This window comes from Portunus trituberculatus, chromosome 34 (assembly GCF_017591435.1).
Source record: "Portunus trituberculatus isolate SZX2019 chromosome 34, ASM1759143v1, whole genome shotgun sequence".
In the NCBI taxonomy this organism is placed as follows: Eukaryota; Metazoa; Arthropoda; class Malacostraca; order Decapoda; family Portunidae; genus Portunus; species Portunus trituberculatus.
This window is the reverse complement of record NC_059288.1, coordinates 1,600,001-1,616,459: the sequence shown is the minus strand read 5'-3', so window position 1 is coordinate 1,616,459 and position 16,459 is coordinate 1,600,001. Positions and strand designations below refer to the sequence as shown.

At 37.4% G+C, this 16,459-nt stretch overlaps 1 protein-coding gene across 1 annotated transcript in view; it reads left to right on the top strand.

Moving 5' to 3' along the window:
- The first annotated feature begins 13,072 nt into the window (after positions 1–13,072).
- The window catches only part of LOC123512839 (zinc finger protein 708-like), a 15,493-nt gene continuing 12,106 nt past the window's right edge, over positions 13,073–16,459 (top strand). Inside the window, exon 1 of the mRNA XM_045269449.1 lies at positions 13,073–13,220. The gene's annotated coding sequence lies outside the window, so the exon portion shown is untranslated. The remainder of the gene's footprint in view (positions 13,221–16,459) is intronic.

Here is a 16,459-nt window from a genome sequence, read left to right as displayed (position 1 = left end):
TTCGTCCAGGGTCTTAGTGGGACTTTCTGTTAAGGGAGAATCAAGAACAATTAAGTTTGGAACAGCCAAGTTACCCGCAAGATCATTACCCAGTACAAGATGTACCCCGGTACTGGCAGTTCACCAGGTTTAATGGCTACCTCAACCTCTCCTGAAATGAACGGGCACTGTAAGCTAATATTAGCCAAGGGATAGGAGAGCTGTGATTCGAGACCTGTAAGGATCACCTTCTCCCAGTGAAAGCCTGTTTGATGTTAGGGATGACATCTTCCCTTAAGATGGATTGGGCAGCACCTGTATCACGCAGAACCTTGATATTTATTGCCTTGTCTTTACCATCAGTCAGGGACACTTTACCTTGATACATGTACGAGTCATAAAGTTCTAGAGGAGAGTTGACAGGGTTAGCTAGGGCCACTGGTTTCTTGTTCTCAAATGTGTTAGGTCTAGGGACACAAAAGAAAATTGACGTTGAGAACCCTTGCAATTTGGGTGTCTACATTTCTGGATCGTGTGACCTGGCTTCTTACAGTATGTACACCAGGGGGAATTATATGCATTTGGCGAGAATCCGGTTGGCTTACCACCCGCGCCCCAAAACCTTCCCCAAAGGAGGACCTAACATTAGATAGTGAACCACGACCTCTACTACCCAGGGATCCCATCAACAAAGCAAACGCATCAGCCACTTTAGCGGCAGACATAAGATCACTCTCTCCCCGTTCTTCCACATGCCTCAGAATATTAAAAGGTAACTTGTTCTTCCATTCTTCCAGGACCATTAGATTGAGCAACTCCGAAAAGGTGGTAATGTTAAGGGCGGCTAACCATTTCTTAAATTGTCTTAGTTTCTCACTAGTGAATTCAACATAGGTGTGAGAGTCTGGTTACACATACTTTCGAAACTGTTGTCTGTATCCATCAGAAGTGATACAGTAGGCGTCTAGAATGTTACCTTTGATCTCTTCATATTCTACCTCATCACTAAGGCCGTTGTATACCCTATAAGCTTTTCCTACTAGCTTAGGGACAAGGAGAGACACCCACTGATCCTTGGGCCATTTATTCCTATTAGCAATGCTCTCAAAAGCGCGAAATGACCCGTCAACATCAGATTCATCAAAAGGGGGAACTAGCGGAGCAGCTATAGCAGGATTAAAGCTTGCTAACTGTTTCTTTATATCTATTTCTTCCCCTCTAAACTTAGCGTCATTTCGTAGGGCTAACTCCTGAATTTCTAACTCTTTCTCCTGTCTTCTAAGTTGTAATTGAAATTCTCTCTTCTTTCTTTTCCTGTAGTTCTCTCTCTTTATCTTTATCTTCTGCCTGTAGTTGCATTTGTCTTTCTTGTTCTCTCTCTCTAGCTTCTTTTTCTGCCTGTAGTTGCATTTGTTTTTCCTGTAGTTGCATTTGTCTTTCATGCATCCGGTATTCTAGTTTAAGCTTCTCAATTTCCCATTGACTTATCCTACTCTTATCCTGTTCTTCCTTGGGACTGTGTATTATAGTCCTCGTAGAGGCTGACATGGGAGTTAACTCTTCTATGGCATTTCCTAGCAACTGACCTTCTTGCACTAGATGTTCAACAACTACATTCTTAATGACCTCTTTAGTCATCTGAGACGTGATGGGAACATCAAAATGTTTAGCGATGGTCTTCCATTGGTCCTTCTTTATATTAGCATCTTTAAGTTGTTCCAGAGAAGGGTCGGCACAAAAATCTTCAACGTTAAACTGAGCGGAAGCCATATTAAATAGATGTTAAACCACAACAAAAAAAATGATAAGCGAATTACTTAAGTGAGGAACTTGGCAGAGTGATAATAAAGGCAACCTTGAAATTACCTAGATTATACTTAAGTAAACACTTATGAGTACAATCACTAATGAGGGGTAAACTAGAGTTACGGCATTAAGAGGGATCCGGATTACTCTAGTTACGAGACTTGAGTGAGGAGCGAATTGTACTGAGACTTGTTATTGATAAGGAGGCGGATTAGTCTGAGAGACTAGTTAAAATGGCCGATTCTAACTAGCGAGAAAAATGATCCGCGAAGTGAGGGATTGAGGGTTCGCATGAACATATGATGATCCCAACACTTGGATAACACTTATTACACACCTGCCTATGTGCAAAAATAGAGATAAGTGCTATCGGTGAACACGCCTTTCTACCTGGTTTCCTGCTCTACCACTGCTATGCGATACCAATGAAAGTCACGAAGCACGTTTAACCCAAAAGGAGCCACTTGATCGCACAAAGGTAAATTTAAACCACACGCAGAGTAAGTCACAGAAAAAAACACATCAGAGTCACAACACCACAGAAACACAAGCAATCACAGAAAAAAGTCACTGGAAAAATGGAACACTGAACATGGGTTATAATGGTCCTGTCACGGTCGCCAATTGTTACGTTCACCGGTTAAACTGGTAAGATTGGCATCGGAGAGCCGGTGAACAATAACAAAAAAAAAAAACACTGCAGGTTCAACTGGTGAGGAAATGCAAAGGGGTCACTTTAAAAGCTATTTTAATAACCCATAATGAAATTGACACATATATAACAAGAAACATGAAACACAGATATATAACATGAAACACAGGAAAATGACATACACATATACATATAACACAGTAATAAATACAACAATAAAGAACCCAACTTAATACCTAACAATAATCCTAATCCTATATAGAGGCAATGTGGAAAACACGGACGAGGGGAAGTGATACTTATGCGGTGTCGCAGTGGTGAAATGCTGGGTGATGGTTGATCCCACGGTAGACCCAAGAGGCGTTGTGTTCACTGGTTGAGGCTTGGATCTCAACTCCCAATCCAGAAAGCCAAGAGCTGGCTCAACACTTTCGGTTGAGTCGAAAGGGGCCGCGTGAATCCAACTTCGGGACAGTAGCGGGGCTTCATGAAACGGTGACGTGGAAGGTTCACGAGACGGTGACGTGGATGGGGAGGCAGAGAGGTGGCGAACGAGGTAACAAGCGGAGGAGGTGATGGTAGTGGAGTATGTTGCGGACGGGCCGTAACAGACAGGAGTAAGGAACATCCAAAATTGTTTTACAGGTTCATAAATGGTAAACTTAAAAAGAGAGAGTCCATTGAAAGATTAAAAGGAGAGCAAGGGATAGTAGATGACCCTAAGAATATAGCGGAATTGTTAAATAATAGGTTTCAGCAAGTATTTACTGAAGAAACAATGTTTGTAAAGCCACAGAATGTACAAGGAAATGTGCACATGGAGGACATTAAGATACCTAAAAAGGAGTTATATAAAATGTTGGAGGAACTTAATTAAAGATGATAAAGCGATGGGACCAGATGAAGTTTCAGGAAAATTATTGAAGGAGTGTAGAGAAGAATTGATTGATCCATTATATGATATTATAAGGTGTTCATTAGAAACAGGGGAAGTACCAGTAGAGTGGAAGAGAGCTGAAGTGGTGCCCATTTATAAGGGAGGCAGTAAGGAAGAGCCTCTTAACTATAGACCTGTGTCTCTAACAAGTGTGGTCGGTAAGATTTGTGAGAGGGTGATAAAGAAATATTGGATACGGTTCCTGGAGGATCATAAGTTATTATCGGATCATCAATTTGGCTTCAGGAAAGGGAGGTCATGTGTAACAAATCTACTGAGCTTTTATTCAAGAGTGGTTGACAAAATACAGAGAGAGAGGATGGATGGACTGTGTATATTTGGATTTAAAGAAAGCTTTTGACAAGGTACCTCACAGAGACTGTTATGGAAAGTAGAGATTTATGGAGGACTGAAAGGAAAAGTGTTAAAGTGGATGGAAAACTACTTGAGATGGAGGAGATGAGAACGGTAATAAGGGATGCAAAGTCGGACTGGTTGGTGGTGGAGAGTGGAGTCCCACAAGGCTCAGTGCTGGCACCAATACTTTTCCTGGTATATATTAATGACATGCCAGAGGAGTAAACAGTTATATTAATTTGTTTGCGGATGATGCGAAGTTGTGTAGGTGTGTGAAGAGTGAAGAAGATTGTGAAATTTTACAGGCAGACCTGGATAAGATTTGGGAGTGGAGCAAGAGGTGGCAAATGGAATTTAATCTGAGCAAAAGTCATGTGATGGAGATGGGAAGAGTGGAAGACGGCCAAGAGGGTCATATAAGATGGGTGAAGAAGTAGTGTTGAAAAAGGTGGAAAAGGAAAAGGATTTGGGAGTGATAATACAAGACCATGGGCAGTTTGAGGCTCATATTGATAAGATGTTTGGAGAAACGTATAATTTGATAAAAATATTGGATTAGCCTTCCATTATATGGATAAAAATATGATGAAGAAATTAATTAGTATGGTAATTAGACCAAGATTGGAATATGCTGGAGTGGTTTGGTCCCCTTATAAAAAGAAGCATATAAGGAAGTTGGAGAGATTGCAGAGAATGGCAACAAAAATGGTTCCGGAATTGGCAGAAATGACCTATGAGGAGAGATTAAAAGAAATGAATTTGCCTACCTTGGAACAAAGAAGAGAAAGAGGAGATTTAATATAGGTTTATAAACTGTTGAATGGACTGGATGAAATGGATAATGAGCAAATGATGTTGAGAGAGGAAAACTTAAGTAGAACTACAAGATCGCATAGTAAAAAGATAGCCAAGGGAATATGCTTGAAGGATGTGAAAAAATATAGTTTCCCACAAAGATGTGTGGAGGTGTGGAATGGTTTGAGTGAGGAGGTGGTGTCAGCAAGGAGTGTGCATAGTTTTAAAGGAAAGTTGGATGTACTCGTGTGTTGGATATGGAGACGGGGCCACACGAGTATGATACCCAGGCCCTGTAAAATTACAACTATAGCTGCTCGTCTAAGAATGTGGATTGGGTGCGGCCCCCATGGGAAATAGCGGGAGGACAGCGCTGCCATACCTTTAATCCCTCGTTGGCTACACCCCCTCTCTCCCTCTTCCTCCCTCTTTCTTACCCCTCCCTCTTCCTCCCCCTCTCTTTCTTCCTGGTCAAGGACACCGCAGCTGACCTCCCATCACCTGTATGGATGGCGGGCGTGATTGGTGTTGCTGCCGTGAAGATTTGAATGTAGTTTTTTTCTTACTTATCTCAGCTTATTTTAAAGTACTTTCCTTCACGATATAATCTAATTATAACTATGGAACTGTTTACCCATCCCAAACCGCAAGGAAACCTCTTTATAAGTATATTATTTTTTTTTAGCAACACTGTAAAATATGTATGCCACGTTTCTTGCCAGGCTTATGAATATATTATCAATAATAAGTTTACTGCTCTCTCATACGTTGTAATACTAAGGCTAAATGCGTATGTATATTTGCTGACCATATTTGCTAAAGTTTTACTACTATTAGAACTCTGCTGCATCACTGGCTATGAGACATGCTTCACCACTGTACAGCGGGAATTCCCCAACAAGCCGCACCCAATCCACATTGTTGGAGGAGCAGGACTAATAGGTGAATACACGCCAATGCTAACTCTTTACAAGGGCCTTATCCGTCCTTGTATGAAGTACTCTTCTTATGTTTGGGGGGTTCCACTCACACAATTTTATTAGATAGGGTGGAATCAAAAGCTTTTCATCTCATCAACTCCCCTCCTCTGTCTTCAACCTGTTGTTGTTGGTGGTGGTGTTAGAGCCGCAAAGATTTATGGATCCTTATGAGCCCTGGGGTAATCCTGTGTGGGTATCACAGGCGTGGTAGCTGGCCAGTCTTCCTCAAGAAAGCACAGGTAAGGCGAAGGACAACAGGTTCCCGGGAATGGTGGACGCCTGGGCCGCCAGGAGTCGCAAGTCTAGTGTTGTGATGCCCAGGGCGGAGAGCCAAGAAAGTAATGTAGCGTGGTGGGAGTTGGAGAGTGGGCAATGAAGAATGAAATGTTCGATGGTTAGGGGTAGTCCTGCACCAAAGGCAAAAGGGATCAGGAGACAGACGTAGGCGGTGCAAGTGAGCACTGAGTGTCGTGTGCAAAGACAGTACAGAACCTGTCTTCAGCCTTTTTCTCACCGCCGAAATGTTGCATCTCTCTTTCCATTTTTTATCGCTAATTTCATGCTAACTGCTCTACTGATCTTGCTAAATGCATGTTTTCCCCCCTGCGGCCTCGCTGCACAAGGCATATTCTCCTTCCTCTCACCCTTGATCTGCCCAACTCCCTAATGCAAGAGTTAACCAGTATTCTCAATCATTCATACCTTTCTCTGGTAAACTCTCTCCTAAATATATTAACAATGGAGTTTTACAGGATTTTGTCCTGCCATCTATGATGATCTTAATCAAACTTCTTGCCCTATCCATTCCTACGCTGGTGATACCACCCTATAACTTTCCACGTCTTTCCAGTAAAGAACACGTTTGTTTTATTAAAAAGTTGACAGTCATTATCATCTCGTATTTGATAGCTCTGTGATATGATCAACTCACTAGATAGACTACAAAAGCTTAGATAGCGGACATAATCAAACAAATGTAGAAAATAAAAGTGAAATTGTTAATCACCATATTTCATGACATCAGTGGGAAGCTGCATAGTTTTTTGTGTAATTAGAAATGAACATTTTGCAACAGCTCAATTGTCATGGCCCCTCTATATACGTAAATTCTTACTGTGGCCCCTTTTGGGGCCTGGGGCCCCCAGGTTGAGAACCACTCTGTAAAGTAAGTACTTGCGAAAATCTTTAAAAGATTCCGAATTTAAGAAGTATGATCTATATCTTTTCATAGGTAGCTTAATTATCTACTTAGATAAACAACTTAATTGTAAGGTGCATTAAGAAATACGGAAAAGTCACCATCACAAGAAAAATGGGTAAAATGTTTTTGATATTTATTTATTTTTCTTTACCCAGTAATGTAAATTTAGAGAGGTATATAATAAAATAATCCTAGATTTTATGATAAAATAATCCTAGATTTCTCGAGAAAAAAATGAAGAGACAATGTCTAGATATGGATGCACTTATACCGAAACTAGTTACATGTAAGAAGCTTGAAATAAAAAAATAATAATTGTCAAGATACTAGGAGACAAGACATTCTTAAATGTGGTTTTGAAAATATTCAGTCTGTTGGTAATAAGACTATTGAGTTAAGAGAATTAATTGTGGAGAAATCTTTTGACGTTCTTGCTATTGCTAAAACATGGTTGAATGTTAACAACGTGGCCAAAATACATGAAATGACACCAAGCACTCACACCTTTCTCCATGTTCCCAGAGGAAACAGGAGAGGTGGAGGGGTTGGTATATTTATAAGTAATGAATTTCCACAGATAAAATTACATGCTTGTCACACATTTAATACGTTTGAATCATTGACAGATAGTTTTCTGGTTAACGGCAACCATAAACACATTTTTGTTGTTGTATACAGACCTCCACAGACCAGTAGTGTTGCTTTTATTGAGGAATTCACTACCTACCTCGAACATTTTCATGATACAAATGATAATATCTATATTTGTGGAAATTTCAATCTTAGAATTGATGACGTACATGATCAACACTCTAAAAATTTCATGGACATGATGTCGGCTCCGCAATTCTTAAATAAAGAAGATGAACCCACCTCTCTTTCAGGACATATATTGGACTTAGTATTTTGTTACAGTGTGTTGGCAAGAATTCATCACCTTGTGGTTGAGCCAGACTTTGCCACTTCTCCTTGTCATAAACTTATTACATTCATGAATGAGGTACAGAGAAACAGGAAGACCAGGAAATCTATTACTTACAGAAATAAAACTAATCTTGACGCTTCAATTTTGATTGACACCGTAATGGCTAAGATTTCATGCACCTGACACTGTGCGGAAAATTGAAGACTGCCTGAGTTGTCTTATTCCTTTATATACCAACACCCTTAGAAGTGAGTATGAAAATATGTGTCCAGTTGTTCAAAAAGTCATTGTAGAGAAAAATAATGCTCCATGGTTTAATACCGAGATTTCGAACGCCATTAAAGTCAGACAACATAAGGAGAAAACTTGGCGTCGTGTTCGCACAGAACAATCCCGCAGAGAGTATGTTTGTGCTAAGAATGTTGTAAATAAACTAATAAGAAAACGTAAATGTATATATTACAAGCGAAAGATTACTGAGGCAGGAACAGATGCTAGGAGACTGTACTCTGTTCTTAACACCCTAACTGGTAAGAGTAATGTCAAGAAGCTTCCTGACGGGCTCTCAGATATAGACCTGGCAAACAATTTCATGAGGCATTTTGATAGAAAAATTGGAAATATTGTTAGTAGCCTGGAAGAGGAGGAACAGGCTCACCATGTCACATACAGGCTCGACATACTCTATGTTGGTCTGGCCTCTTTCAGCGAGGTCAGTATAGATACTCTACAAACATTGTTAAAAAATATTAGAAAGACTTATTGTGTTCGAGATCCATTTCCTATGTCAGATGTAGCCAATGAGGAAGACTTTTTACAGCTCACAAGTATTCTCTTAAAAATTGTCAACTTGAGCATACGTGAGTGTGTTTTTCCAGAAAGTGAGAAACTTGCTATTGTTAAACCTACTCTAAAGAGTAAACTTGATCGGCAGTGCCTTTCTTCATACCGACCAGTTTCAAACCTATCATTCCTATCAAAGATTATTGAAAGTGTGATTCATGTTCAACTAATGGATTATTTATCTACTATTCATGCATTGCCTGACAATCAGTCTGCGTGTAGGAAGTTACACTCAACTGAAACAGCATTGTGTAGTGTCACTAATGATCTTTTGTGTATGATGGATGAGGGAAAGTGTGGTGTTTTAATATTGTTAGATATGAGTGCTGCCTTTGATACCGTAGTGCATGATGTACTGTTGGAAGATCTGCAGATCATAGGTGTTAGAGAACGTGCACTGCAGTACCTAAGGAGCTACCTTGTAAATAGGAGTTATTGTGTCCAAGTGGGGAGCTCCTTTTCTGAGGACTGTCAGCTCAACAGAGGTGTTCCCCAAGGCAGTGTGCTGGGACCGGTATTGTTTAGTATTTATACTATAGAATTCTTTCATTTTGGAGGAATTTGATGTAACCTTCGCTCTCTATGCTGATGATACTCAGTTTTATTTAACAGTTAACAATATTTTAGATACAGAAAATACATTGACAAGAGTTATGGCTCTTATTAAGGGTTGGATGAATAAAAAACAGTTGAAATTAAATGTAGAGAAAACTGAATGTTTGTTTATTGGAAAAAAGAGTGGATTTAGGAGGTTTAACGAAGTGCAAAGTTTAAATGTAAATGGTACAAATATTTATTTATCTGAGAGGGTTAAGGATTTGGGAGTCATAATTGATCAGTATTTAAGCTTAAATGATCAAATAAATGAGGCTGTGAGAGTGGCAAGGTAGAATCTGAGGAACATTGCTTTCATAAGGAGATATTTGGATGAATATTCTGTCAAGTCTCTGATTCAAAATCATGTAATAGCCAAGCTGGACTACTGCAACTCCTTATATTATAACCTGCCAAATTATCAATTAAAGAAATTACAACTGACAATGAATAGGGCTGCCAGAATGATGAAATATGTTTCACCTCGCGACAGAATAACGCCTGTAGCTACTCATTGAGTTGCATTGGTTACCGATAAAGGCTAGTATTGCTTATAAAATTTGTGTGTTAACTTATCAAGTCATGACTACTGGAAAACCTGTTTATTTAAGAAAGTTATGGCATCCATTTGAAGTTATGCATGCAGCAGATGAGTACAGGCTAAATGAGCCAAGATGTAACTCAGATACGGGTGTCAGAGCCTTTCAAGTGTGTGCTCCAAGACTGTACAATAGGCTTCCAGTGCAGGTCAAGGCTAGCAATAGCATTGAACTTTTTTAAGAAAAGACTAAAGACATTTATTCAGGGATGCCTATGATATGTCAGATATGACTGTCACTCAACATTATACTGTGTAAGATTTTAATGTGCAATTTTTTTTATGTTTGATTACTTAAACTACATTATAAGTATAGCTAGATTTTAACGTGTGTGTGTGTGTGTGTGTGTGTGTGTGTGTGTGTGTGTGTGTGTGTGACCAGTTTTTACAATATTTTATATAGTACTCTGCTAGGTATTGTTCATATTTGTATTTTTATATTTTATTACTATAGAATAGAGGTTCTACAGAGCGCCACTAGTTGGTGGAGCAGGGTCTGAATGTAATGACAAAGAATAAAGAATAAGATTTAATTATCGAGATCGCATGTTATGTGAAAGAAAAATAGCAAGTGCTTGACCGAAATCTTTTAAAGATCACCAAAAGATAGGAATTTACCATCCAATATTTTGTATAGCCTAAATAAGATTCATTTTGACAGACAGACAAGGAGGGAGGGAGGGAGGAAGGGAGCAAGGAAGAGACAGAGAGCAGTGTTACCAACGTTAGGAAGGAAGCTATTGGTCGATGATAGAGCTGCCAGAAAGCGCGTTTTCATTTTCATACAAAAGGACGAAAGTTGTATGCATGGTATACTGACTACTAAAATATGGTACTGTATCTCGAGATGAATATTTCATACATATAATATATACGTGTATAAATAAATAAATAAATAAATAAATGAACATGTATATATATATATATATATATATATATATATATATATATATATATATATATATATATATATATATTTTTTTTTTTTTTTTATTTTGAAGATTCGCCAATCCGAAGGATTGGCATGGGCCTTTACTGCCTTGGTGGCGGCCCATAGGTGTTTGCTTTCCATAGGTGTTTGCGTTTGTAATAGGTGTCCATCGTTGCTCTGTTGCCCGTGAGTTGTGTATATATATATATATATATATATATATATATATATATATATATATATATATATATATATATATATATATATATATATATATATGTATATATATATATATATATATATATATATATATATATATATATATATATATATATATATATATATATATATATATATATATATATATATATGAGGACAGGAAAGCGTGAAAAGAACTAGCTAGTGTACGTGGGGCTGTACGTACATTAGGGACACATGTCACATTGCAATGTTGTATTAAAAGTATAATTAAGACAGATAGCAAAACAGAGCTCTTATGGGTCGATATCAAGGAAGGATCGCGATCAGTAGTAATTAATGAGTTTAGTGTGCACGCCGCCAAATGCTACAAATGAAATAAACTCCGCAGTATTAGAGGAAATAAATAGAGCAGCCAAGTAATTACAGTTAGGTATGTTTGGTGGGTGATTTCAATTATAGGAATACTAATTGGAATTTGATGGTGGACAGCATTGAAACAGGAATTTCTTAAAGGTCATTGAGAATAGTTTTTTTAATACAGGTAATATTAGAACCCACACGAGGAAATAATATTCTAGATATAATTCTGACAAATAGGGAGGAAGCAGGTATACGGAGGTAGATGTTGGTGGACAGCTATAGTTAACAACTACCACAGTGATATTAGGTATAACATGAAATGGTAGGAATTAAGCTTTTATATATAAAAACACCAGAAAAGTACTGACTTTAGGGTAGATTTTGAGGGATTAAGAAGGTATCTACATGGAGTTTACTGACAACGGGTAGGGAGGGAACGTCAGATAAAGGCACAGAATGGAGGTGAGGGAGAGAAGGCTAATCAGAGAGGCGGGTTAAGGTGTGAAGAGAGAGAAAAGGAGAGAAATGACGGACAGAGGGGTGAGAGAGTTCTAAGCGAGGTGCGCTTTAGGTCATGTTGAAATGGGCAATGTGGAAATGGAGCTAGAGATTGAGTGCCGAAGTGGTAAGTGGGATTAAGGCAATATATATATATATATATATATATATATATATATATATATATATATATATATATATATATATATATATATATATATATATATATATATATATATATATATATATATATATATATATATATATATATATATATATATATATGTGTGTGTGTGTGTGTGTGTGTGTGTGTGTGTGTGTGTGTGTGTGTGTGGTATTCTATGGTAACTTTTTTCTGTTATTTGTATCTTGTTATAACAATTTCACTTGCTAAGTTGCTAGACGATAAGAAAGGTGTGCATTAATGGACGCCACAATGTCACACACATCTATTTACAGTGTTTCGCAATTGGAGACTAGAATGTTATACTTTACATTTCACTACCTGCGTGCATGGGCGTTCGTAGAGGGAGGGGGTGCAGGCAATGGTGGGCATTGCCCCATCTTGAAATTTATGGGCAATAAAAAATGCAACTCAAGCATAAAATGAACAAAAAACTACATGGAAATGTAAAAAATAGATAAAATGCTATCTATACATGTAAAGTGTTTAATGTTTATTACCATAATTATTCTATTACTCATGCAGGCATTATTACTATGGTACTATCTATTGTTGGATCAGGAATTTGAGTCGTCGGAGATTCTGCCACACTTGTCAATTACGCTTTTCATTGTTAAATTTTATTTATTTATTTATTTATTTTACTGCGGTCCCCTATTCCTCCCACCCACTTGTATTTTCTTTCTTATTTATTTATTTATTTATTATTTTTTTTCTGTAGACCCCATGTTTCAGTACCAAATGTAATCATATTACTCTATCATCGTTGGTGGTTGATATGTGTCCGATCATTTTCTTTGAACATTTTTTAAATATTTTGTGAGTAAGATTCGACAGTAAATGCACTTAGGCTTGTTTTGAATCCAATGTTCCAGAAATAAAATAGTTTTTCATTTCTCTCTTATTTACCTTTACGTTTTCTGTCAAACGTTTTCTAGCCTCTACACATTCCAGAATGGCAAGATATATCATTATATGCATATTGTTTGTATAAAAGCTAAGATCTAGAAGAATATATTCAATTGAATAAAATCAAATTCATATATCAAAGACTACTAAAACGATAAATGGATGAAGATCATATGGGATAAAAAAAAAAATTGGACATCATATCGAATGGTGAAAATTCACTGTATTTTTCCTTGGTAAAGAAGATAGACGATTAATTGCCCTTTTGAGGACTCAGACTGGTGATTTTAAGAAATATTAAAACCTTAGGAATAGCAATAGTAGATAAAAGATTAGAGAAATGGTGGAAAGGGAGGAAAATGGTGACTGGCGCGAGGGCTTTCAGGAAACGCCTCTCCACCACAACAAACGACGCCATAGGCAGAAAGGACGCTCAGCTCTCTTATTTTTCTCTTCCAAAGGGTCTGGAGGTGAGGTGCCACTCCTTAAACAATTCCTAACTTATCAATTAACCACCTGGAATCCATCACATCTGAAAAAAGAGAGATGGAAACGAGTAATAGTCAGTGAATAGAAATTCGATAAATGGGGGGCCTGGATAACGCTCGAGAAAATTTGGTTGTTATTCCCATTTTCCCTGTGTTTGTGTATAGTCCTTGGCTATTGTTAGTGTTGTGTCGTGTGGTGGGACCCACGAATATGCTAGTTTCGAGTTCCACATCTGTAAGTGGATTAGTACAAGTAGGTGAGAATATTTCGAGTGTATAGGGGAATGACCTAACGGAGGGTGGGGGAGGGAGGAGGCAAGGAGGCAGTAGAGTAGGGAACTAAGTTATTTCCGAGGTCTCCACTTCCATATTTTTATTGGAGTCACTCAACATGCTTTTGCTATTGTATTACTTGGTAATCTTGTCGTATTTACATGGGCGCACTTATTATTTTTTTCCTAATGAGGTACTGGATTGTTTTATGTAAAGTAGATTTTCTGCAGTATTACTTATCGGCGTTTATAATTCTTAACTATTATTATTACTTTGTTTTACTTGAGCGGTCATTCATTTATAGTAATTAGGTGCTGGACTTTATTTTCTTTAGTTGGAGAAGAGACAACTAATCAATTTTGTGCTTTGTTACTCACCTTTTTGTTACCATATTTTCTTAGTATTATTATTATATTCTAAATGTCGATTCATGTCATGACTATGTTTTCAGTATGGCTGTCACAGAATAAGAAATGGCTGCTAAGTTTTTGCTGATTAGAACTTACAATTATTCTAATGATAAATTTCTCAAATAGCTGGATTTGCATCTGCTTTCCACTCAATTCCTCCATCCATCAACTCGACACAACTATCCTCTCTTCTTCAATGACACTCAACTGTTCCCCTCTTCTACACTGACTATTCTTGCCCTGTTCTTTACTTATAATCTAAACTGGTAACTTCACATCTTGTCTCTTGCTAAAACAGCTTCTATGAAGTTAAGTGTCTGGCATATCTGTTAGCTTTTCTCACCCCTTCCCCTCTAACTACTAACTCTGTACGTCTGTCCATGTATGGAGTAACTCTACATGCTTGGGGTGGGGTTCCATTCCTTGTCTTTTGGCTAACAAACTGCTTAAAAGGGAGACTAAGTGGGCCTTTTTCTTTCTTTATTTATTTTATTTTTATTGCTCTTGGCCAGTAGTTGAAAGGATGGTTACCCCAATTGAAGTCTTATTTCTCGTTTTATATATTTTGTGTAATTTATGAAAACAAATTGTTGCTATTGTTAAGAGGCTATCACACTGACCTATGATATATATACATATCATGTCGATAGTTTGGGCTCATGGCAACCACCTCCGACTCCAAAGTTGCCGTTGCACACATCTCGGTTCTTCTCTTAGTTTCTTTTACTTACTTTTCTTCAATAAGAGGAAGTGCAAATGCAATTCCAGAACGAAGCACAAGTTGAGGTATAAGCGGCATGGTTTTGTTCCGGTTTGTTTTGATTAGGCTTGGTCTTGGTTGCTGGGCTGTTTGCCTAGCATAGCAAGAACACCGCCAGCTTGTGTGTGATAATGTTCCTGGTTTTGTACCAAGAACAAGCCCTTTTAGTGAGTACTTTACTCTGATTTAGTTATGACTGACATTACACCACTTTGTTCTTGTAAATCAACATCATCAAGGTTATCTCTTTGTTGAATTTCTTATGTTTTAGTCATGCATGATTATCAAAGAATTTTATCTGAACTATATTATAGGCAGACATGGGCATGGTTATGATTACTAATAAAAAAATCACAATCCATGGCTGTGATTACGTAATCCTAATAATATCATAATAAAAAAGCATAGAATATGTGTAATTATAATCAAATCATAATAAAAATTTACTCTGTGGTGATAATCATGATTATCGTGATTATTGTGATTATTTATTTGTTAATTCCATGAAACACTTTACTTTCAAGTCAAAGTATGTTTTGAAAGCATTGGCACTGTCTCATGTTTTTACTTGCTTGTCTATCATGATACTGTGGAAGGTGGGGTAAAGTGAACCAGTGGTGCAAAGTGGACTGCTGGCTTTCCCACCAAAAACAATGATAAGAAATTTCAAACAGCAGGTGCAACGTATTTTGGTACCATAACGTAAATCTCCACCGAGCTTTGGTACTGAAAGAAAATTTTATTTTAACTGAATGGATCTAAGTTGAGAAATTTGCAATACGTACTTGTAATTTAGATATCTTCTTAGTTATATGAAGTTCTTTATTATGATATTTTTTTTAAAGAACAGTGGTAATATTGCTAATGTAAGCAAGACTGGTGTGTGAAAGGAGAATGCTTAACCACAGGGCTAAATAGTATTTAAACATATTGTCTGAATATCAGTCGTGGAATTGTGCTGTTATTTACCTAGCGATACAGAAAAAGAGCCACAATAGGCTTGTGCTGTCCTGCTTCCTGATCTGTTTCTATCAAAATTTTGCTTGAATTTAGGTATGGTCTTTGCACACACCATTTCATCATCAAGTTTGTTCCACGCTGCTATACATCAGTGAGAAAGAAAAGTTGTATTTCTTTGTCTCTTCTGCGGTCACTCATTTTCAGTTTCCTTGCATGTCCTCTAGTGGCCCTCATATTAATTTTGAAAAAATCATCTCTGTCCAGCTTCTCTATCCCTTCCAATATCCTATATACTGCTATCATATCACCTCTCTCCTCCTCCAGTCTAGTTAATCCTATTTTTTCCAACCTCTCTTCATAACTGTTTACTTAAATGTGTGGGGATTTTTGTTGCAGCTTTTTGGGTTCTTTCCAGCTTCCTGACGTCTTTTTTTTTATTTGGTGACCACACTAATGCTGCATACTCCAAACACGGATGTATCATTGTTGTTATCAACTTTTTTTTATCATATCTTCATCTATGTTTGAATATAAATGCTGCTCTGACATTTTTAAATACATTATAGGTTTCCCATGTGATCTTGTTAATATGCTTTTCAAACAACATGTTATTAGAAATGGTTACTTCCAGGTCCTTTTCTTCTGACGTTTTATTAATTTCTTCATTTCCCAGGTGATAAGTGCCTTTTGTTCTTTTAGCAGTCTTTCCAAACTCCATGATAAGTTAGTTTGTGATTTAAACAATTTTATATATTACTGTGCTCAAATAGGCAAAAGTGTATGTAATAGGTATAATTTGCCTCCTATTTAGGCATTGT